The 22,833-nt window shown below is 43.5% G+C and overlaps 2 long non-coding RNA genes across 2 annotated transcripts; both read left to right on the top strand.

Moving 5' to 3' along the window:
• Positions 1-2,115: 2,115 nt before the first annotated feature.
• On the top strand, positions 2,116-7,845 carry LOC308573393. Its single transcript, XR_014002072.1, has 4 exons — positions 2,116-2,280; positions 2,533-2,602; positions 2,691-2,930; positions 7,704-7,845. It is a non-coding gene; the product is annotated as an uncharacterized lncRNA (long non-coding RNA).
• Positions 7,846-14,969: 7,124 nt separating this feature from the next.
• On the top strand, positions 14,970-17,347 carry LOC308573228. The gene is made up of 3 exons (XR_014001998.1): positions 14,970-15,104; positions 16,141-16,303; positions 17,286-17,347. It is a non-coding gene; the product is annotated as an uncharacterized lncRNA (long non-coding RNA).
• The last annotated feature ends 5,486 nt before the right edge of the window (positions 17,348-22,833 follow it).

Genomic DNA, 22,833 nt, shown 5'->3' with positions numbered 1-22,833 from the left:
AGGTCAGACTAGTCCAGTCTTACCTACTATGACCAGCAGTACTTCTGTAGGATCTCAGGCAAAGAATCTCTCCCATCACCTGCTATCCCAACCTTCACCAATGTTTTGACCATCAGCTCCAGCCACACATGGAAATTCATCAGAAAGTGTGGAATGAACCAGGATGAATGGGAAGGCACAGAAAAAGCACAGCACTACTACAGGTGCCATATAATGCCCATCCCACATTTGTAAGAACTTGATTGATTCGTGTGGCAGCGCCTGCACTTTGGAACTCCCTGCCTATTGAGATGAAGTGGGCGCCTTCACTATACTCTTCTTGGTACCAGTTTTCATAGAAAACTGGCATATGGGGAGAGACCTAGGCTTTTTCTTCTTTTTCTGTATGCAGGGTTGTTGTGTGTATAGTATGTGTGTGTTTAATCCAAGGTATATTCATTTTGTATCCCACCGTTCCGCTCAAGGAGCTCAGAGCAGTATTTTAGCCTCATAACATAAGAACTTAAGAGCCTGCTGGATCAGGCCAATGGCCCATGTCGTCCAGCATCCTGTTCTCACAGTGACTAACCAAATGCCTATGGGGAGCCCCCAGGCAGCCCCTGAGTGCTCTCCCCACTTGTGACTCCCAGCATCTGGTACTTAGGGGTACATTTCCTCCAACAGTTGAGGCAGAACATAGTCATTTTGTGGCTAGTAGTCAATGACATCCTTATCCTCCTTGAATTTGTCTAATCCCCCTTTTAATCCATCCCCATTGGTGGCTATCACTACCTCTCGAGGAAGTGAATTCCATCATCTAGCTATGCATTGTGTGAATAAGTACTTTCTTTTGTCTGTCTTGAATCATCCCACATTCAGCTACATTGGATGTCCAGCTTGACAAAATGGCTCCCGCCCTCCTTGAGGCACCTGACAATTTCAGGCCTACATCTGTATCAACTGACTTCAGAGAGATGAGGGGGGAGGAGTTGCAAGGCTAATAATTCCTTTCCTGACAGAGGTTTCCTGGGCCTTGAAACCATAAAACAGCTGCTTTTCATTTCGGTTGGGATATTTTATATTCTTTTTAAACCGATTGCCTTCAGGATGAGGCGAGCTGCAGGGTTAAGTAAAGAAATAAAATAAAACAACAGGGAAACAGTCGACTGCTGCAGTTTTTCCCGTCATGGAGCTGTCATGAGGAGAAAAATGGCACCTGTTGATCTCCTGGCTACCGCACAGCCACAAAAAGGCAAAGAAGCTAATTTTGAGGCTGAGTTTTATTGCTCTTTGTCCAAGTAAATGCGTGACTTTACAGACAAGTTTCTCATTAAAGTCCCTAAAATATCAGAACTTTGCAGGAATGGTGGAGGAAGTCAATTTTATTTGCATTTTAATGAGAAACTACCTAATTTTCACTTCTCAAACCAATATGTAAACCAAAACACACCTGTCCTTCAAAATTTGCACTGTGTGGTGGAGCTGTCTAACCAAACAATGTCTACAAAAATTACTGGGACAAGACAATTTGAACATATAACACCAATTCTGGTCCAACTGCACTGGCTTTCAATTAGCTTCAAGGACAAATTCAAAGGGCTGGTTTTGACCTATAAAGCCTTAAACAGCCCAGGAACACAATACCCCAAGGAAGCCTCTCCCCACATGAACTGAGCCAGATCCTGCAATCACCATTTGATGCCCTTCTTCATGTGCCTCCTCCGTGAGAGGTCCAGAGGGTGGCAACATGAGAACAGGCCTTTACTGTGGTGGCTCCTTGCTTGTGGAACGTTCTCCCCAGGGAAGCTCGCCTGGTGCCTTCATTATATACATTTCGGTGCCAGACGAAAACGTTATTCTTCTCCCAGACCTTTGGCTAATTAAATAATCTATGGCCTTTCAAACTATATGGAGGATATTGTTTTTGTTTGTTACTATGGTATGCATTTTTATATTGTAAACTGCCCTCTGCTAATTGTATAGAAATTTAATAAATAAAATAATAATAAATTAGGTGTTCATTCTGTTTCATTTTAAAATCTATCATTAGCTGTATTTTTTGGTACAGTGGTACCTCAGTTCTCAAACAGCTCTGTTGATGAAAGTTTCAGTTTTCAAATGCCGTAACGCAAATGCTTCCGTTTCTGAACACGCCTCGGAAGTCGAACGGCTTCCGCTGAGTGTATTTGTTATTTTTCTCAATTTTCTCTATTAAATTTGCAGACCGCCCTTTGCGTCTCGGTTTCTGAACATTTCGGAACTCGAATGGTCTTCTGGAACAGATTACGTTCAAAAACCAAGGTACCACTGTACTCTTTTCAAAGCTTTCTTTCAAGTTTTAAAGTGGCTGTGGGTCAGTAGTACACCATCTGCTTTGCATGCAAAAGATTCCAGGTTCAATCCCTGGCATCTTCAGGTAGGGCTGGAAGAATGAACCCCAGAGAGATCTTCTGCCAGTCCATGTAGATAATACTGAGCTAGATAGACCGATCCTGGTCTGACTCGGTATAAGGCTGCTTTCTACGTTCCTGTGTTTTAATTGTTTTTACGTAGGTCGCCTCGGGACTCACATGGAAGGCGATGCGTAAATGAATAAGTAATAAAATAATAAAGAGGCTGGCAGGTAACCGAAAAAATCTTTTGTTGTTGTTATATCAGCCTTAAAAAAAGAAATCTGGGACATTTTTGCACATGTGTGTGTTTTATTGAAGAACATTGCTGGACAGTCCAGACAAGAATCAGGAGAGCTGGCGCTGCTGAAAGGAAAGGAGGAAACAGCCAAGTCGAATGGGAGTTGCTGAGGCAGGCAAAGCATTTAGCAGGGCTGAAAGTCAGGTTCCCTGGGGATCCTGCTTTCTTGGAGGCTGCTCTTGTGTGCTTTGGATCTTCCTCATAAGAGATGGCTGCTCCTGCGGTTTTCCTGACTGGGATACAGCTGACGAAAGACACAGGTGAGGAAAATAAATGAATGGAACTAACCAAATAAATGGGAAGCAAATTGGCTAGGGCCTTACCTTTGGAAACAGCAACGGTGGCCACACCTAAAGACCCTTCCTCTCCTGTTTTCGAAGACTTGGGCATTGGATATGCTGTGCTTAGAGGCACAGAAATCTCAAGAGCTGAAGGAACAGCCCAGGCTTATTATTAATCTTCCACCCCTCTTATAGGTAAAGAAATTATAGCCAGTGAAAAACAACAACAAAAGCAGTTCCTGTGACACACCACAGACAGTGTGATATTTCTCCCTCTTCAGGGTGACTCAGCCAATTGCCACTTACAGCAATAGATGGATTGCTGATAAGATCTGCACCAAAGTTTTGCAGTATATCTCCACCTGCTAAGTGGAGTGGTCCAGTTCTGCAGAACAGTAGAGCTGACCCTGCAGGAGGTGGTGCAGTGAGTCAGTGCATCTGGCTGTTAACCAGAAGGTTGGTGGTTCAAGCCCACCCAGGGACGGCTGGGGGCAGGACTCTGTCCTGCATTGCAGGGGGTTAGACTATATGGCCCTTGGGATCCCTTCCAACCCTATGATTCTATGATTTCTACGACTTCTACTGTCTGACATTTCATTTGGTCCTAATGAAGATATTAGTTTGACATTACTTTTTTGTATCTCAAGCAAAGTCTTACAATGGTAGTGAAACTTCTGAACTGCTGGTAGAGCCCACCAGATCTTGGGAACTTTAGCCCACTTTGGACCATTTCTTTTATGGATGGATTCACAAATCTACTTCTGGAGCCCATTTATTACTCAAATTTAGTAGCACATATCTGCATGACACCACAATGGCAAATCTTTTAATTGCTGGAAGTGCAGTAGCAGGGATCATTCAGTTTGTAACTTAAGAGTTAATTCTATTAATGTTTAGCTAACTAGCCAAGAGGGGGATGTGTGGAGGTGTGGCTTAGCAACAAGATAGAATGGCATAATGTTTGCTGAGGTAGCACATGCTCTGATTGGCTATATAGTTCTGAGGGAGCTTTTCCTCAGTATGTTTGGTTGACTATCTCCCTGCTATGTGCAAGGCCTGAAGTAAGAAAGACAAACTTCTCTGTCTAGTTCTTGTTATATACTTTTTTTGTTCAATTTTCTGAGTAAAGTGTTAGTTATCAGGATTTCTTTTCTCTCTGGACTCCATATTCATTATTGACTTTGCTAAGTTCTTGCACAACTCCTTTTTATTTCAAGAAAGCTTGCATCAGAAACTTCTGGATGAATTGTGCCTCCCTACCTGACTGCCTCACACTTCTTGCTCATTGCCTCACAAACATGAGGAGGTGATCCTTCTTTCTTAATGCAAAGCACATGTACCTATTTTTATCTGAGCATCATTGGAGGCCATCCATTGGGTACAGATATTCATGTTTAGTTAATCCTTTCCTACTCTTGGAAATCTGGGCCTTCTTGCGGAGGAGACAAAAAGAATTGCAATGGGTGAGGAAGGAGCCTTTATTGCAGTATGATAAACAGATGCATCTCAGGGCATAACTACACATGGTGTTAATTATGTGATTAGCGATCACACCATGTGTTTTAAAAAATTAAATACCAGGCATTGCTGGGAGATGTTATCAAGAAAGAAGCTTGCATGGAGGAAAGGTTTATGATGCCCCTCCCCAGTTGCAATGTCCACGGAATCTACTCTTTCTGCAGAAAACAGCATCTGGGGCAGCACTGGCACAAATGGGAGCTTTGTTTCAAAATGATAATTGCTGTACATTGAGAGGGGTGTCTTTGATGGAGGTTGTTGCTGGGGAAGGAAGGCTTCAAGAGCCCCTAGCTACACAATGCAATCTTGATTATAGTTCCCACCCACAACGTCTAGCATTTAATACACACTGCATTATTGCTGATCATGTCATCATTAATGGCACTTGAAATTAGGACCTCAGACATAAATATCTAATCTCTGGGCATCCTGTTATTATTGTCCCCTTTTCATCTACAACATATAGGCTGCATGCAGGTGTACAGGTATAAACATAGGAAAGCCTCCAGTACACATGCCCCAAAGGAAATCAGGAGCTCCACTCTCACTTTTCAACCAACCACAGTTACTTGTTTAATCCAAACTGAGAGCTGAGGTTAGTGGTAATGATGGTTTAGGGAAACAAGCCAGCATCGTAAACCATGGTTTGAAACTAAACCACAGTTAATGCTAACTACAGTTTGTCCAGGTTTGGATGTAATGAGAAACTATGGTTTAGTTGAAAGTCTTTTTATTTCCCTGCAGCTACACAGAAGAGTAGGGAAGATGGGGAGGCTAGAGCAGAGGCTCCCCCCGTTTATTCCTATAATGCTAACCTCTGATCTTCTTGCAACAGTGCCAGTGGAGGGTAGCGGGAGGGCTAGTTCAGTGTTACATACTGTCTAGGCTGCAGTTTATCTTTTGTAGCTGCCTTCCTCCTCATCCACAATTACCCTCTGCAATCTATTTAACTGTCCCTTTGATGAACACTCCTATATTCACCTTTTTTAGTGGCTCATAATTTATCTGCACAGCACACTTATGTGTGAGGAAGGGTGGGTGGAGAGAGAGAGAGAGAGAGAGAGAGAGAGAGAGAGAGAGAGAGAACACCACACATTTCACTCACAGGCAGTTCTTGTGATGTTCCTGGGTGTGCCTATGCTAGATGATTGATGGGCACCATGTTGGGGGCAGATGGAGTGTGCCGGGGGTTCGCCAAGAGCGCTGAGCTGTCCAATATGCTGACGGATGAAGCGTGTCCAGACCATGAGGGATGACACCTCCAGCGGCCTAGCCTCCTTTTGCATCTCTCCTGCCCCCCTCAGCTGCTGTCATGCTGGGGCGGTGAAGGTGATGGAGCGTGTCCGCTCTGCAAAGGACGTCATTGCCTGTGCTATGCAGGAGTTTTTGCTGATGGACCATCTTTCTTCCACTCCCAGCATCTTTTCCACTCTCTGGGCCAGATCCACAGTAAGATGTAAATCATCTTTGCACACTCTGGTTGAAGGAAGTAAAGCTGCGCCAGTCTACAGGGATTTTGCAGTTTACCCCTGTGATTCTCTATTCCTGTCAAAATGTGATTCAGTGAAGCTGAGCTGCGCCATGATGTGTTATCTCAGAGATGCCAGCTGTGCTGGGGGAGTCACCCTGCAAGGCAAGCAGACTGATCTTGTTCATAAACCTATGCTGAAGCAGGCCATTAAATGCTTTCTTTAGAATGGGCATGAGGAAACTTGGGCCTCCTAGGTTTTGTTGGACTCCAACTCCCTCCAGCCTCAGCCACTGTAGCCGGTGGCCAAGGATGATGGACATTGTAGTTCAATGTTCAGGGATGATGGGAAATATAGTCCAACAACATCTGGAGGACCGCGGGGTTGTAGCCAATACTAGTCCTTTTCATGACTTAGGTCTAGTCATTTCAGTTGGTCTACTGTGAGTATAACTTTGTTGTTGTTGTTGTTTTTAGTCGTGTCCGACTCTTCGTGACCCCATGGACCAGAGCATGCAGTATAACTTAGTTGGATTCAACTCACAGATTTTGCACCCCTGCTGTAAACTACGTCGAGCAGGGTTGAGGAACGTACAATCTTCCAGATGTTTCTGGACCCCAATTCCCATCATCCTTGATCATTGGTCATGTTGACTGGGGCTGATGGCAGCAACATCTGGAGGGTCACAGGTATATTGAATAATATAAGAGGACAGTCTTCTTCAAAGGCTTATAAGCCTTTTTGAATGAATGAAATTACACCCCCCCTCAACTTTGGAAGGTGCCAATCAAGTGGCCAAGATAGGTCAGGCAAAAAAAGAGGAATAAAAGTGGTGTGAATGGAATTCTACGTTTTGACATGTTCACAAGCAGAAGGCCGTCTCCCAACATCTGGGCTGGGATATTGCGCGTTGCCTAAGAGCAACTCCAGATGTTCCAAAAGCCTTTTATTCATTGCCTTTTATTCATTACATTTTCTTCCTTTCCTCCTTTTCTCTCCCCGCCACTATTGGCTCACTAAATCAAGGGAGACAGGCTTTTTAAAGAAAAGCTGGCCAGGGGAAATAAATAAATAAATGGCCCAATGGCAAGATGAAATGAATTCTCTGGAACCAAATAAGCAGATGTGCCTCCCCCCCCCCGCCAAATGAGGTGAGAGAGGAATGGCGGGGTGCTTCTGAACCTTTGAGCAAGGTTGATTAGCCATGAGATGAAAGGAAAAAACCGCAATCCTGATACTCCCGAGAAGGGGTGGAAAGGTAAGGCTGGTGCTTGGGCAAGAGAGATGGAGAAAAAGATATAGTGGTACCTCGGATTACAGACACTTCAGGTTACAGACGCTTCAGGTTACAGACTCTGCTAACCCAGAAATAGTACCTCAGGTTAAGAACTTTGCTTCAGGATAAGAACAGAAATCATGTGGTGGTGGCAGCGGGAGGCCCCATTAGCTAAAGTGGTACCTCAGGTTAAGAACAGTTTCAGGTTAAGAACTCCAGAACGAATTAAGTTCTTAACCCGAGGTACCACTATATTCAGAAAAATGGCCAGCTGATGCCTGGCTGGCTTCAGTGCATATTCCCCACCTTGTCTGCTATTTCTTACCAACTCTACTTTGTTCAGAGGTGGAAATGGTAAAGAGAAGGGCGGGATTTTTGCTTGTACATAGGACATTTCTAGGAAGGTGTGCGGGAGGCATTTCTTAAACTGATTCAAATGGTTGTTGAGTTATCAGTTAAAAAGAATAATGCTGCCATGCTTTATTCCAGGGATCAGGAACCTCAGGCCCAGGGCTGAATATGACCCTCCAGTCTTGGTCACTCATACTAGTGGTTCCTGTACTCAGGCAGTGGCTAGAAAGGTGCCTCAGTAAGGTTCACAAGCAGACCGTGATGGCGAGTTCCAGTGCTCAGGAATGTTAAGGCTGAGCATCTTATAGTTGGAGACTGTGAGTACTCTGGGGCCTGTGGTGGGGGAATAAAATATTCCAAGTGGTTAACTGGAAATCCTGCTTAGCCCAATTCACAAGCTTCTGCAAATAGCAGGCCTAGAAACTTTAGCCACATCCGCACCATATATTTGAAACACATTTAATGCACATTTAGAACTCATGGCTTCCCCAAAGAATCTTGGGAACTGTCCTTTGTTAAGGGTGCTTGGAACTGTGGCTCAGACTGTCCTTAACGTACTTGAGGGTCAAGTTGTTTAGGGCTCTGTGCATCAACAAAAGGACCTTGAACCTCGCCTGGTAGCAAATTGGCAATTTGCGATTATTGGTGGTGCAGCAAATGCTCAGAAGCAGACCTTTTAAAAAAAAATATTATTATTATTATTATTTCTCAGCACATCCAAAGCTGAGCCCTTGCATTGAAAAGCCCAAGGCTAAGTCCCGGGGAACTATGGCACAAATGAAACACCGGATTTAATCCTGAGTCATCTACATCCAAAACCAACACATTATCATCCATGATCCCATGCTGACTGATGACACAAATCTTTCAGTTTGCTGTCATTGGGCAATTTGACAATTCTTGACATCCAAGTTCTTCAATGAGATCCAAGTCCTCTGCAAAAATGCTGGACATGGAAAGACACAGGCCCACAAAGCAGGCAGGTGGAGCCTGGCTAAGAGCAGACTCAAGTTGGTGGGGCAGTGCCCCATTTGCCCTAACAGATGAGTCCTTCACTGCAATTCTTGGGTATTGGGTTTTTCTCTGTAAGCCTTTCCTGGCTAATTCCTTGTGGAACCTCTTTCTGGCCTCCTCTTAGCAATACACAACAGTAAGGACAGCAGAAAGTAAAATTCACAACTATGTGACAACCTTTCATAGAATTCTAGAAGACGAGATGTAATGTTAACATTAATTGCTTTGTCACAATTTAATATTAAATGCTTGTTACAGTGTTAAAATGCGGATGTTTTGATTAAACGAACATCTTTCTTAATTTGCACTGTTTATTTCAATTGTATTATTATGAGGTTGTACACAGGGTTCTGCGTCTTTGATGAACTTATCTCCTGTAGATTATATCTATATGTACATACCCACTAGGTACTGCCACCCCTTGCTTGCTCTGTTTACCAACCCTGTCTACTCCTTTGTACTTCTCCCATACCTGACAGAAACTACCCCTTTTTAAACCTCACCCACCCCCGTACCCATTCCCACCACAGTTTGCCCCCAACCCCGCCCCTTCAGCATTCCAGTGTGGGCAGGTCTATTAGGGTAAATAGGGCACAGCCCCACCAGTCTTGGTCCAATCCCAGCCAGCTCCCACCTGTCCTCCTACTTACACCCAGTCATTGGGCGGCACTGGCTGTCAGCTTCCTCCTCCTCAGTCTAAGTGTTGACCTTATAGAACCTGATACTACAGAGGATAGAGACACAACTAGAATTAGGTCCCACCTGCAGTATAGATTTAAAGCAATATCATGCACTTTTAAGCAGCCATGGTTTCCCCACAAAGAATCCTGGGAACTGTGGTTTGTTAAGGGTGCTGGGAGTTGTTAGGAGACCCCTGTTCCCCTCACAGAGCTACAATGCTCAGAATGGCTTGGTGGTCCATCGCTCTTCCCAGGAAACTCTGTCAATGGTAGCTCTATGAGGGAAATAAGGGTGTCCTACGAACTCTGAGCACCCTTAACAAACTACATTTCCCAGGATTTTTTGCAAGAAGCCATGAATTTTTAAAGTGATGTAATACTGCTTTAAATATATAGTGCAAAGGGGGACTTATTTGGCTCTGTGTCTGCCTACTCTTGATATCTATGCATTTCCACTCTCAATGGGGACCAGATACAGCTGCTAAATAAATGTCATTCTCTCCAAGCAGCCAGAGCAAATCTTTGCTGATTTCAGAACCAGAGTAAAAAGCTGTTGTGACCAACAGTGGTGGAAAGAACCTGTTGCAAGACATAGTTTTCAATGGGCCATAAGCCATCCCTTGTTTGGCTCAGCCTAGCCCATCACTGTTTGCATTGGCCATTTGCAACATAGTCTGACTCAGCTCTGGGCAGAGCCTTCCAGAATCTTGTAGGTGTGGGAGGAAGGATGAACTTGTGGTCAAATCACATCATCATATTACTGGCATATCTGAAGAACGTCTTTAAAGAAACAAGAAAAGGGTCGGATTTTCAACTGACTAGTTGTTGCAAAAGTGTTGTGGATGGCTATATTTTGGAAAAACCTGCCCCAGTTCCGTCTTTTGATCATTGGTTGTTTAAGACTTGGGAGATTGCATTACGAAGCTGAATTAAAATACCTTCTCAAATCCGAGAGAATGCCATTTCTTTATATTTGAACTGATATCTAATTATATTGTAGCTAACAGGACCAGTAAAAGGGGCACGGGTGGCGCTGTGGGTTAAACCACAGAGCCTAGGACTTGCCGATCAGAAGGTCGGCGGTTCGAATCCCCACGATGGGGTGAGCTCCCGTTCCTCGGTCCCTGCTCCTGCCAACCTAGCAGTTCGAAAGCAAGTCAAAGTGCAAGTAGATAAATAGGTACCGCTCCAGCGGGAAGGTAAATGGCGTTTCCGTGCGCTGCTCTGGCTCGCCAGAAGTGCCTTAGTCATGCTGGCCACATTACCCGGAAGCTGTACGCCGGCTCCCTTGGCCGATAAAGCAAGATGAGCACCGCAACCCCAGAGTCGGTCACAACTGAACCTAATGGTCAGGGGTCCCTTTACTTTTACCTTAACAGGACCAGTGGTTAGGGATGATGGGAATTGTAGTCTCAAAACATCTGGAGGGCTGAGTTTGCCTATGCCTGATCTAATCCAACTCCCTGCAATGCAGAAATCTTTTGCTGAATGTGGAGCTCGAACCCAGACCTTGAGATTAAGAGTCCTGTGCTCTACGGACTGAGCTATTGTGCCATCACTTCGCTGCAGTGGAGGGAGGTGGAGACCTAGGCATGGAAGACTGTGCCAAACTTTATTTATTTACTTTTCCACTGGTCCTTTGCATCCTGTCTCCCCCAGAACTGATGGCCACATAAATCCCACCTCTTTGGAGACTGCTACATTCAGATGCATATATACTCTCTCTCTGTGTGTATGGGTTTCCTTCTGGTTATATTTCAGAGAAAGAGCAGGGTCTCACCCACCCACCTCCTTTAAAAACAAAGATGACAAAGTATAAAAGGTATTTAGTGTACAGCTGGCTCAGTCTCCCTTCCCCGAGGTTCAAAATATATGAAGCATAATCAGATCCTAATTTCAGGCTGCTCCTAAAATTCCAATTACATCACAGCCACCTATTTTAAATGCCGTTAAAACTGGCTCAGCTTCCCCCATGCATGTTCTACATGTCGCCACATGCGTTTGAAAGCAATGGTCAATGTGCTTTATGGCACATTGGGACGTATCTCCCACCCCTCTCTGACCTGCTTTTCCAGATGGGAGTTTATGAGATCTCCTCATCCAGAATATTAATAACGGGACTTGGAGGAAATGTACAGACAGAGTCACTGGGGTTTATAGCCAAAGAGGATGCCAGTGGAGATGTACGGGAAAAGGTGAGCACACCAGATGTTTATCTCTGGTAGCTGTTCTAAGCAAAAGGGAAGTCGAGGTCATGCAGGGCTGTAGCTCTAGGGCTGAGGGGGTGACTTAAATGAGTCGGGTTTCTCAGAAATTTAAGTTACAGATAGGTAGCCGTGTTGGTCTGCCATAGTCAAAATAAAAAAATTCCTTCCAGTAGCACCTTAAAGACCAACTAAGTTAGTTCTTGGTATGAGCTTTCGTGTGCATGCACACTTCTTCAGATACACCCGAAAATAAATGTGCCACCCCGTCTCCCAACTGTTAGTTTTGTTGTTGTTTAAGTTTCTAGACCCTTTGCTTGTGAAGATATAAGACAAAAATAGACAAGAATATGCAACCCAATTGCTCCTTACAAAACAACCCATGGATATTGAACACAACCACTCCCTCCTTCTAGTATTTTGGTCAATTATTGTCTGATTGATTGATTACATTTATATCTCATTCAAGGAACTCAAAGTGGCATACGATTCCCAGTTTTATCCTGACAACCATCCTGTGAGGTAGATTAGACTGAAATCCTATGATTGGCCCAACGCCACCCAGTGAACTACATGGCTGAGTGGGGATTTGAACCCTGGTCTCCCAGCTCCTGGTCTAACACCCTAACCACTACACCATGAATATCATCATCATCATCATCATGCCATTTATTTGTTGCTCCCTATACAACTTTTTCTCTCAAACCAACTTACAGATCCATAAAAGACACAGAAGCTTACAAACATTTAAACACACATACAAATGGATAAAGAAAATACAATAAAACATGGTGTGTGTGTGTGTGTGTGTGTGTGTGTGTGTGTGTGTGTGTGTGTATGTGCATGTCTAAAACTGCTCACCCAACCATCCTATAAGAAGTACAAATCATACCCCACCATAATCAAAGATGAACAACACAAACAGACTGGAAATAATCCCAAATCAACAATGAGGACAAGAGCACTATAATAACTGATAAGCAGTAGGTCCTTATTTTTATATCTTATAAAATTAAAATGTTATTAACATTGAATGCAATCAAAAAAATTAAAGATATTAGTTATCTATATTTCTGTTTTGCAATGATTTCTGCCGCCTTCCTTGGCAACTGGTCCTCCTTACTACAAAAATTTTGGCTATAGGCCTCTTGGCATATGCCTTCACTAAGACAATTTATTGGTTTGAAGATGGCCTCCAAACACTTTAATAAGTACGGTAAACTGAGTAGGTGGCTGGTTATGCATTGCAAAGGGGGGGGGGGCAGAGGATACATTTGCAAGTTCTAATTTATATGTACAGATGCAAATTGAGGAATAATTACTATAACATTTAATATGGCAGGAAGATGGCATAGTGGGGGGTGAAGCCGTATCTGACCTCCCGGAAGGGAAGTCTTTGCTTATTACTGAGAGAGGAAGGGGAGAGGTAGCAGTGAGGTCACAAATGCACCAGTGCAGCTACCCTCTTTGCTGTCTCCCCCTTTGAACTCTGCAGCAGCTCACTTGCCAGGAGGTCATAGAATCGTAGAGTTGGAAGGGACTTTGAGGACCATCTAGTCCAACCCCCGGCAGTGCAGGAATCTCAGCTAAAGCATCAATGATAGATGTTCATTCAACCTCAGCTTAAAAACCTCCAAGGAAGGAGAGTCCACCTTCTGGGGGAGTCCGTTCCACTGTCAAACAGCTCTTACTGTCACAAAGTTCTTCCTGATGTTTAGTAAAAAACAACAACTCCTTTCTTGTAACTTGAAGCCTTTGGTTCAGGTCCTACCCTCTGGAGCAGGAGAAAACAAGCTTGTTCCATCTTCCATGTGACAGTCCTTTATATATTTGAGATGGCTACCATATTTCCTCTCAGTCTCTCTTCTTATCCATGCTAAACATAGCCAACTCCCTCAACCATTCCTCATAAGGCTTGTTTTCCAAACCCTTGGTCATCTTGGTCACCCTCCTCTGCACAAGCTCCAGCTTGTCAATATTCTTCTTAAATTGTGGTGTCCAGAACTGGACACTTAAATTGTGGTGTCCAGAACTGGACACTAGACTTCTGTTGATGCAGCCTAGAATATCATTAGCTTTTTTTTGTTGCTGCATCACACTGTTGACTCATGTTAAGATTGTGGTCTACTCAGACACCTACAACCTTTGCACATGTACTACTAGCAAGTCAGGTGTCCGCCATCTTATATTTGTGCAGCTGATTCTTCCTGCCTAAGTGTAGAACCTCACATTTGTCCCTGTTGAAATTCATTTTGTTAGTATTGTCCCAGTTCTCCAACCTGTTAAGGTCATCTTGAATCCTGATTCTGTGGTGTTAGCTACTCCTCCCAGTTGGATGTTATCTGCAAATCTGATAAGCATCCCCTTAATTCCTTTATCCAAGTTGTTTATACAGATGTTGAATAACAATGAGCCTTGTAGCACTCCACTTGTCAGGTAAGTGTCTCTGTTCTACCATGTCATCCCCTATTAGTGACCTGTGCTAATTCTTGATAACCAACTTCAAGGTCCTTGTTCTCCCTTCTTAGGGTTCTTTATCCTTAAACTGGACAAGGCCTTCAAACAGAAGACTCATTCTGCCCATGCAAAAAGGAAATGGACTGAAAATAGACTGATCCTCTCATTTCTACACAAGGAGGCTACTGCTTCCAACCCTCTCTATGGGCTTCCCAGAGTTAGCCAGTCTTGGAACCAGGACGATGGCTTAGAGCAGAGGTGGGGAACCTTTGGGCCTCCAGGTGTTGCTGAACTACAGCTCCCATCAACCTCAGCTTGCATTTCCGATGGCCAGGGATAGCGGGAGTTGTACTTCAGTGACCTATGGAGGGCAATATTTCCTTACTGCTAGATTAGATCTTTGGCTCTTCTTTCATTCTCCTTATGACTATCTTCCTCAAGATGTGATCTGTGGCACCCACTGAAGAACATGCAGCTTAGCGGACTGTGCTGTGACATTGAACAGAAAAGTCTTACTACAGTGGAGGTCCATGCCATTGTCTCAGGAAGAAATATTTGGCTGGGTTTGGCTCTGTTCTTTGGAAGAGTTTTCATTTTTACTAATGAGATGAAATTGGCAACTGGGTTGTCTCTGAAAGCTGTGGCATTCAGGCATTCAAAATCATTAGCCATTTGGAGGGGGAAATTAGGTCATGGAATAAGAGTGGACAAGAAGGGCAGACACAATAATGAAGTGAATCCAATAAGCAAAGTGCTTCCATTTGTCTTGGACCCCACAATGCTTTATTACCATTAACTTTCCTCCCTACGTGCTGTGCATCTGGTAGGCCGAAGCCATTTATTTTGCACTGCGTGGGTTCTTGAAAGGGGTGGGGGAACAGGCTAGTGTTTATTTTGACAACAGAAAGCTCTGCTTCTTGGAGTTTCTGGATAATGTGATTTGTCCAAGATGAAGGAATAAATGGTTTATTTTAATCCCTTGTATACATGGGCTGTTGTATAAATACAGAATGTGCTCTTACAAAGGCATTGTGGTCTATTACACTATTAGAGGGGCCAGGTTTGCCAGCCCCAGTCAGGGGGTCTTCAAGGGAAGATGGAAAATTTCACGCGTTGAGAGGCGACTCACTGAATTCACCTTGTGGGACGATGTCAGGCTTGTCCCAAGCACCCGCCAATCCATGGTTTGTATCTTTCTCCAAGTGCAGGAGAATCCAGGATTATACTTGAGATGCTGCTGAACTACAACACCCATTTCCCCTCACTATTTGCCCATGTAGGCTCAGGCTGGTGTGAGTTAGGAGCCCAGAAACATTTTGAGGGCCACATTTTTAGGCCAGGGGTGGCTAAGCTTTCAACCTCCAAATGCTGCTGAACTACGTCTCCCATAATCCTTGGCTATTGGCCATGCTGGCTCTGGCTGATGGGAAATACAGGTCCAGTAAAATTTGGTTAGGCCCCTTTGCCTCCGTTAGGCTGTCAGTGACACTTCAGTTTGGTGATGTGCAGAATCATAAGAGATCAGTCTCAAATCCAGATTTCTGTTGCTCCAGAGCATAAGAAGGGGAAGAGGGGTAATGAAACCAGGGCCTGGAGCTGCAGGCCAGCTCTACCAATTAGAAGCGAAGGAGAAGCCCTGTTTTAATTGGACTGAAATTCACTGCACACAGAAATGCATTCTGTCACAGGGAACCAGCCCTGTAGGCTCTTGCTCCCACCTGTGTTGCCTCATCCACACCTTGTGAAATGTGGAACACTCTGTCAGCATCTCTTCTGTGTCCTCCAAAGCTCAACTGTCATATGTTCGCACAGATGCAGCTTCTTGTAAGCCTTGGTGCTCTTGAGGAAGTATGTAAGAGCAGGGAGAGGTCAACAGCGTGCAAGTTGAGGGACAGGGAAACATAGCTGAGCCATGAGGTAGTGTCAACTGGGACAAGTTGAGGTCCTATAGCCTTGGTCCCTTTAACCTCATTCTCTCCATCACCACAGCACTGGGAAAACACTCACAGAAGGAAGCCAGCAGGTTTTGCCAGATGGCTGACCGCGCTGACCCCAACCATTCCCCCACCTTTAACTCTTCCTTAAGAAAACAAGGAGCGGGCCAGCCAATCAGTTTATGGCTTCCTCTTGTTCAACCATGTTCTTTGGCTGTAAACTCCGTCTTGCTTGGCCAGCATCCTCTATTTTGGCTGGACTGAGGGTAGAGTATTGCTTTTATAGGTGCCTATAAAACAGCCAGTAGAATTTGGATTATTCATGGAGATGGTGCAAAAAGAAAAATTATGAAAACAGGAAGAAGAAGAAGAAGAAGAAGAAGAAGAAGAAGAAGAAGAAGAAGAAGAAGAAAATACCAAACTCTTTCCTTGACCCTGCAGCTGTGGAGGTAAAGAAAATACAGTATGTGTGGAAACCTCAACAGGTGGCTGGTCCATGTAGAGCAACAGCCATAACCACCCTCAGTTTTGCCCATAATTAGTAAACAGAGAAACAGGAGAATATTCAGTAGTGCTGTCCTTCAGTTTCTCAAAAGTTTTCTTCCCCCTACGAAAGAGGCCTCTGTTTTCTGCCTAAATGGCAGGGTACTTCAGAATTTCTTTCAAATTTTAGTAGGTTTGGGGTAGGAAATGAGCGACTCTCTCAATTTCTGTTTCTCTCAGTTCCTAATTTTTCTAGTCTTTAGTTCCATTCTCCACATTTCCACATCAGTTTGCATTTGTTTAAAAAAGCCCTAATGAAAATCCATCCGCATGTTAGTGCATTTTTTTTCCATTGCACACATTTTTATATGCAACTTTGTCCAACAAATGCATTTTTTGCAAAGCAGTTTCCCCTAATGCCACACTTTCCCTTAATGCCATGTTATTTCCACAAATATATACATCTTAATGCATATTTACCCTAGCATTTGTGTTTTTGTACACATTGCTTGGCTGGAGAATATTGCACACATTGCTGAATTCAGAGGAACTCAAATATTGAAGGATGGCTATGTTTCAGTTTGCATATTGTTTCAGAAAGTGTGAATTAGGTTTGCCTTTAAATGCAAACTGAAATACATGTTAAAAGCCTTGGATGTTTAATTATCCAAGTTACCAGTTAGTTGGAAGAAGGAAATTCAGGCAAGTCAAGTGAGGCTATTAACACCACAGACCAGAATGTGGTTGGTTCACTGGTGCCTTCAGAGCAGGACTTTGGTATAACCACGCAAGGCCACAGTCAGCAGAATGACTCTTAAGACTATAAAGTCTTACTGAGTTTCCCTGGGGCCTAGTAATCAGATCAGTCTACTATGTAGCTCCAATGACTACCCCATGTTAGGGTATGTTCTCTCTCCCTCTCTCAACTGGTTATTTTTTATTGAAGAGGTATACATCTTTGAGAAAAGGAGAAAAACCAAGGGGAAGTGAAAATACGCAGAATGGACATGGTAAGTATATAGAAAACGTGGCATGACTATTTTACAATATTTTTGATATTGATGATCCATGGGATATTCTCTAATTAAACATTGGATATTTGATACAATTCTTAGCCCCCCTCAACACACCTTCTCTCGCTTACACATGTACACACCTTGTTGGAACAAATGTGTTATAACATACGCTTACTAGGCTCTTATAAACTGATCACCTGGAAAACCTATTAACTTTTTTTTTTTGTATTTCAGATTGAAACATGAAGGAGTTTTTATTTCAGTCATTAAAAAACATTTTTATTTATTTAATTCTCATAAACAAAGCAGGAGTTCTTTGCAAATGTACAATTACAAACCAGCACTCAACCTCATCTGTAAGCTAATAACATTAGCTCGCACCATGTTATTGGAAAGCACTGTTTGTTTTTCTCCATCTGCTCTTTTGCGGATGGCTCATTCAAATGATGAGATGGTTACTCCCACAGTAACTTCTCCCATAATTACTGTACTCTTGAAGTGTGTGACCCCTGGATCTTGTGATAGAAGGATATATGTTTCCATGCAGATAGAGGTGGCTTGCAAATGGTTGCATTAACAACCTTGGAAGGCATTCTCAAGAACACATTGTCCTAGATGCTCTCAAATGCGGGTTCTGTCCACATGAACTGCTGGAGTAAACGCACCACTATAAATGTCCTAATGCTGCTGCTCAAAATGTATAGTCTTTTCTGGAATGGATATTCAAGCACAAAAGATGTGTCTACCCTATAAGTTCTGAAGGATGCATTCATGTTTCAAGTATGGCTTTTCTGTATAATAGTGACTGTTTTAGTTGCAGCATAACCAGCAAAGAGTCTTGTAGCATCATTCAGCTTTATTGTAGAACAAACTTTTCAGGGACTTCTATCCCACTTCATTGGATGCATGAAGTGTTACCTGTGTGCATCAACTACACTTTTGAAAAAGCTTTAGGAGCAAAAAAGCTGGTACGATACAATCCATTAGAACATCATGCACAAGCGTGGCGGCTGGTGCCCATTGGGACTGGTGGGACAGAATGCAGGCAGCCCAACACTAGGTGGAGCCAGAGCCAATGATAGGTGGGGCCAACTAATTCTAGATTTGCTCCCATCCTCTTTCCTGCTGAGTTCTTCCAAGGGCAACCATGTGATTAAGGAGGAGGAGGAAGCTGACAGGTACCACCGCCACCTGCTGGACTGGTTGTAAGAAGGCAGGAAGGTGGGGGCAGGCTGGGGGCAGATTGGGATTGGTGTAGCAGCACCTCATGTTCCCTGATGGATCAGCCTCCACTGTGTGCAAGTCGAACAATATCATATACAGTGGTACCTCGGGTTAAGTACTTAATTTGTTCCGGAGGTCTGTTCTTAACCTGAAACTGTTCTTAACCTGAAGCACTACTTTAGCTAATGGGGCCTCCTGCTGCTGCCGCGCCGCCAGAGCACGGTTTCTGTTCTTAGCCTGAAGCAAAGTTCTTAACCTGAAGCACTATTTCTGGGTTAGTGGAGTGTGTAACCTGAAGCGTATGTAACCTGAAGCGTATGTAACCCGAGGTGCCACTGTATACTGAATGCAAACATTCTGGGTGTGACATCTGGTATGCTGGAACAATAGGGCTTTGTAGATGATTTAGTACCCACAAAGAAATAATCCTTGACAAAGAAGCTCCAACAATCTATTTCAAAATATTTCAATTTTGATGGCTGCCACTTCATTGACTTGGAAAAATGTCCCTCTGAACAACCAACAAATCTGGAGGTATTTGAAGAGAGGGGAAAATTCTGGGCAGAGGAATTAGTCTACTATACTCAGTCCATGCCATTTTCATGTGTGCCATTTCCACAAGGACTTTTGATCCTGTTATTTGCATTAATCTGCAACATTAAAAAAAAAAAAAACTTACAAAAGTTTGTGTTTAAAATTGTAAATATTTTTGAATGTATTTGCTCTCAAAATACACATTTCAAAATGTTAAATTTACCCCAAAATCTACATTTTAAAATGCTTGTGGGATGGGAGCGGGATTTGAGCCAAGGACTGTGTGACAATATTTGGGGAAATGTAAAATCTGATGAGTACCTACATTCAAATCTGCACGTTTGATTGGGTGACTCCTTAGTTATCGGATTCCAAAAGCATCCATACTTCTGGATCTATAGACTTAACACACTAAGGCTGTAATCCTATATACAATCTTCCAGGGAGTAAGATCCCTTGAACCCAAGGGGACTTCCTTCTGAGTAGACAGGTTCAGGATTGCACTTTAACTTAATTTGAAAGCTGACATTTAATTATTTCCTTAAAACAAAAAACAAAAAACCCCTCTCATATAAGCTGCCCTTCTTAATAAGACTTTCCCCATCCTGACTGTGTTCTTAAGACTGTCAACCTTAGCATCCACTACTCATTTGAAAACCTAGCTGGATTACCAAGGAAGACTTAAACCAAAGCTTTGAAATAAATAGCTTTACTATTTTATCTCTACTGGGCTACCCACTTCTTTGCCTTTAACAGTATGCTTCTTAGATCTACAGCCTATATGCAGCGCTGGATTTAGGGTGGTGTGGGTGGTTGCCGAGCTAAGGGGATGTAAATAAGAAAGATTTAGGTGGCATACCAAATTTTGTCCTAGCTCAGGGCACCATATTACCAAAGTCCACCCCTGCTGTATGCCACAGTCAATCTATTACTCTTTGTTCCATTTCTCATTGGCATGGTAAGAATACTCTTGTTGGATTCAACCACAATTTTAATCTTGTCTAGAGGTGGCTCTCCAGATATTTTGGACTACAACTCCCACCATTCCAGACCAGTGGCTAAGCTAGCTGGGGCTGATGGGAGTTTGAGTCCAGCATCATCCTAGACCTACTCCAACATTCTATTTACAACAGAGAGAAAGCCAATGTGTCTTGACATAAAGGAAATCCTCCTCCCCTAGTTGTTCGTTCTGCTGAGTATTGAGTATTCATAGGTATATTGCTTCTGTAAATTTAAAGTGAAGAAGGGTAAGTTATCCTTCTTGCTTTCATGCATTGCAAAGAGGAAATTGTGCCTGAAACACACATTATCATAAGCAAGTGAACATCAACAACATATCATGAGAAGTAGCATTTATGGTTCTTCAAATAGTGATGCTTTAGGCATCATAAAAAAATTATCCAATCTGGCATGGGGGTGAGTAGCAGCAGTGGTTTTTTTGCTGCGTAGGGTGGGCTTTCAATCTCAGGAGATTATTTCACAGTTGTGAAAGGATATCCTTCCAAGCAGGGGAAGCGGGCTGGCTGAGCTACAAGTATGAGCAAGATGAAAATATGAAGGAGGATGTCACTGCAATTATTCCCAATAACCAGGGGACTTGGCAACAGGTGTGAGAGGGCTATGAACAATAACCACCTTGGTGGAGACCACATAATTGATCTGGTGTGGTGTCTGCCCATTAATCTTACCAGGGGGCAGACAAGCTACAGCCATCTTAATTTCTTTAGAATGCCTCTGGACTGTATGTTGAGGCCCAGAGGCATTCTGGGAAAATTAAGGTGGTGGTATCTGCAGCTGCTTGACTTGATGCTTCTTCAAAAATGTGTATGAAAGCGTTTTTTTAAAAATTCCCGCAAAAAAGGGAGGTGTTGGCATTTGGGCCCTCTAAGATTTGGATGCTGTCTCCCTTAACCTCCACTTGCCCCTGCAGCTGACAAAATGGTGGCCTAAGGTGCTTCAGTGAGTCCAGATGAGAAATGAGGAGATATGCTCTTCAAGGAAAAAGCTTGGGCAGACCAGACATGACAATGTTGTGGCCTTATGTACCCTGGCTGGACCTGCCTTGCAAGTCATGTGGGCAAAACAACAATGAAAGTGCTTAGACTATGCTGAAACGGCAGCCAGATGGCTTTTGAAACTGCTGCTAAAAAGAATTAACATTGGCACTGAGCCAAGGTGCTCATCATCTCATCATCTCATCATGCACTTGTTCAAGCTGATGAAATCATCATTCTTTGCACCAAACAGATGGCAGGATAACCTTGTGTACCTACAAACCCTCTGCAGTGATCTGTTGGTGACTTTAAATAGCAGCTGTTATTAAACCAAAGTACTAAAAACAATGATAAGGCTGGCTTTAAGAATTGAAAGGCATTGCTATACATGTGACACACTGTTTGGTTTAAGTGTCTCTGGGCTCCAGAGTTCATATGTCACTATTTCCCCCACTTTCCATAAGCAGTTAAATGTTTGGTCCTAAGTGTGCAAACCCTCTGTGACATTGGAGCAACTGGGCCAATGGCAGCCATGACACCCCAGGCAGTCCACTTTCTGTGATGTCAGAAAAGCTGAGCCAATGGCAACCAGTAGGCAGTCATGGCGACACTTCAGTGACATCAGAACCATTGAGCCAATGGAATCCAGAAGGCAGATGTGACATTGTTCAAGCAAGTCAATGACAGACATAATGCCTTAGACCTTCTTTGGGGCTCCTGATATCACAGACAGCTTGCAAGTATAGGACTGGCTGGCAATTTGTTAGTCTCAGTAAGAAAAGTTTACTGTCTAATCCGAGCAGATGAGTTAAGCATCTAGTGAGATACGAAAAGATCCTTAGCTTGTTTGTGTCATAGCTGTCAACTTTTCCCTTTTTTAAAGGGAAATTCCCTTATTCCGAATAGGATTCCTTGAAAGAAAAGGGAAAAGTTGACAGCTATGGTTTGTGTGCATCTCTCTGTGTAGGGCTATCATTCTGTTCAGTATTTGGTGGGAATGAGCCGTGCAGCTTACATGTTTTTCAACCCATCCAAATTTATATGGCAGTTAGATATAAGATGCGGACATTCCTTGACAGCCAGAAGAGCTAAAAAAAGAGAAGGTTTTGTTGAGGCTGTCATGTTACCCCCAAGTGGTTCCTCAACCAACAAGGCCAGCTCTACAGTTAGGCAGAACTTAGTTAAGTCATATTAGGTGCTGGGGGGGAGGGGCAGGGAGTGGTGGCAAGGTGTTGAAGCACAACCTGCCCTGTGTCCCCTAAGCCAGCCTGCTCCCCTCAGGAAGACACACTGTCCCACTGTCAGTGTCAAAATAAGGCTCAGCTACTAGTTCAAACAGCTTCTGTATGTTAAAGAGGGTCCACCACCTTGTTGTTAGCTTCAGGTGGCAAATGTCTTGGAGTGGCGCTGACCACCAAGAAATGCAAACTTTACAAGGGCAGGCAGCTCAGGTTCCCAGTAAAAGAACTACGTCAACTGGCAGTCCTGAAGGCCAGGAGGCAGCAAGGTGAGACTGGGAGCATCAGCCCACCTCACAATTTGCATCTTAGGATGGCCTCCAACTAAGTTCTACTCAGAGAACCACTTAAATGAATGAGCCTAAGTTAGCCGTGTCTACTGATTTCAATGGGTCTACTCTGATTAGGACTAGCACTCGATGCAACCCTGAGCAAAAACCAGAGCATAAAAGTGGGAAGGAGTCTTGTTTCACTTTAAAAACTAGCAGAC

The sequence above is a fragment of the Podarcis bocagei genome, assembly GCF_964188305.1.
Source record: "Podarcis bocagei genome assembly, chromosome: 14".
NCBI classification, from domain to species: domain Eukaryota; kingdom Metazoa; phylum Chordata; class Lepidosauria; order Squamata; family Lacertidae; genus Podarcis; species Podarcis bocagei.
This window is presented reverse-complemented; position numbering and strand designations above follow the sequence as displayed.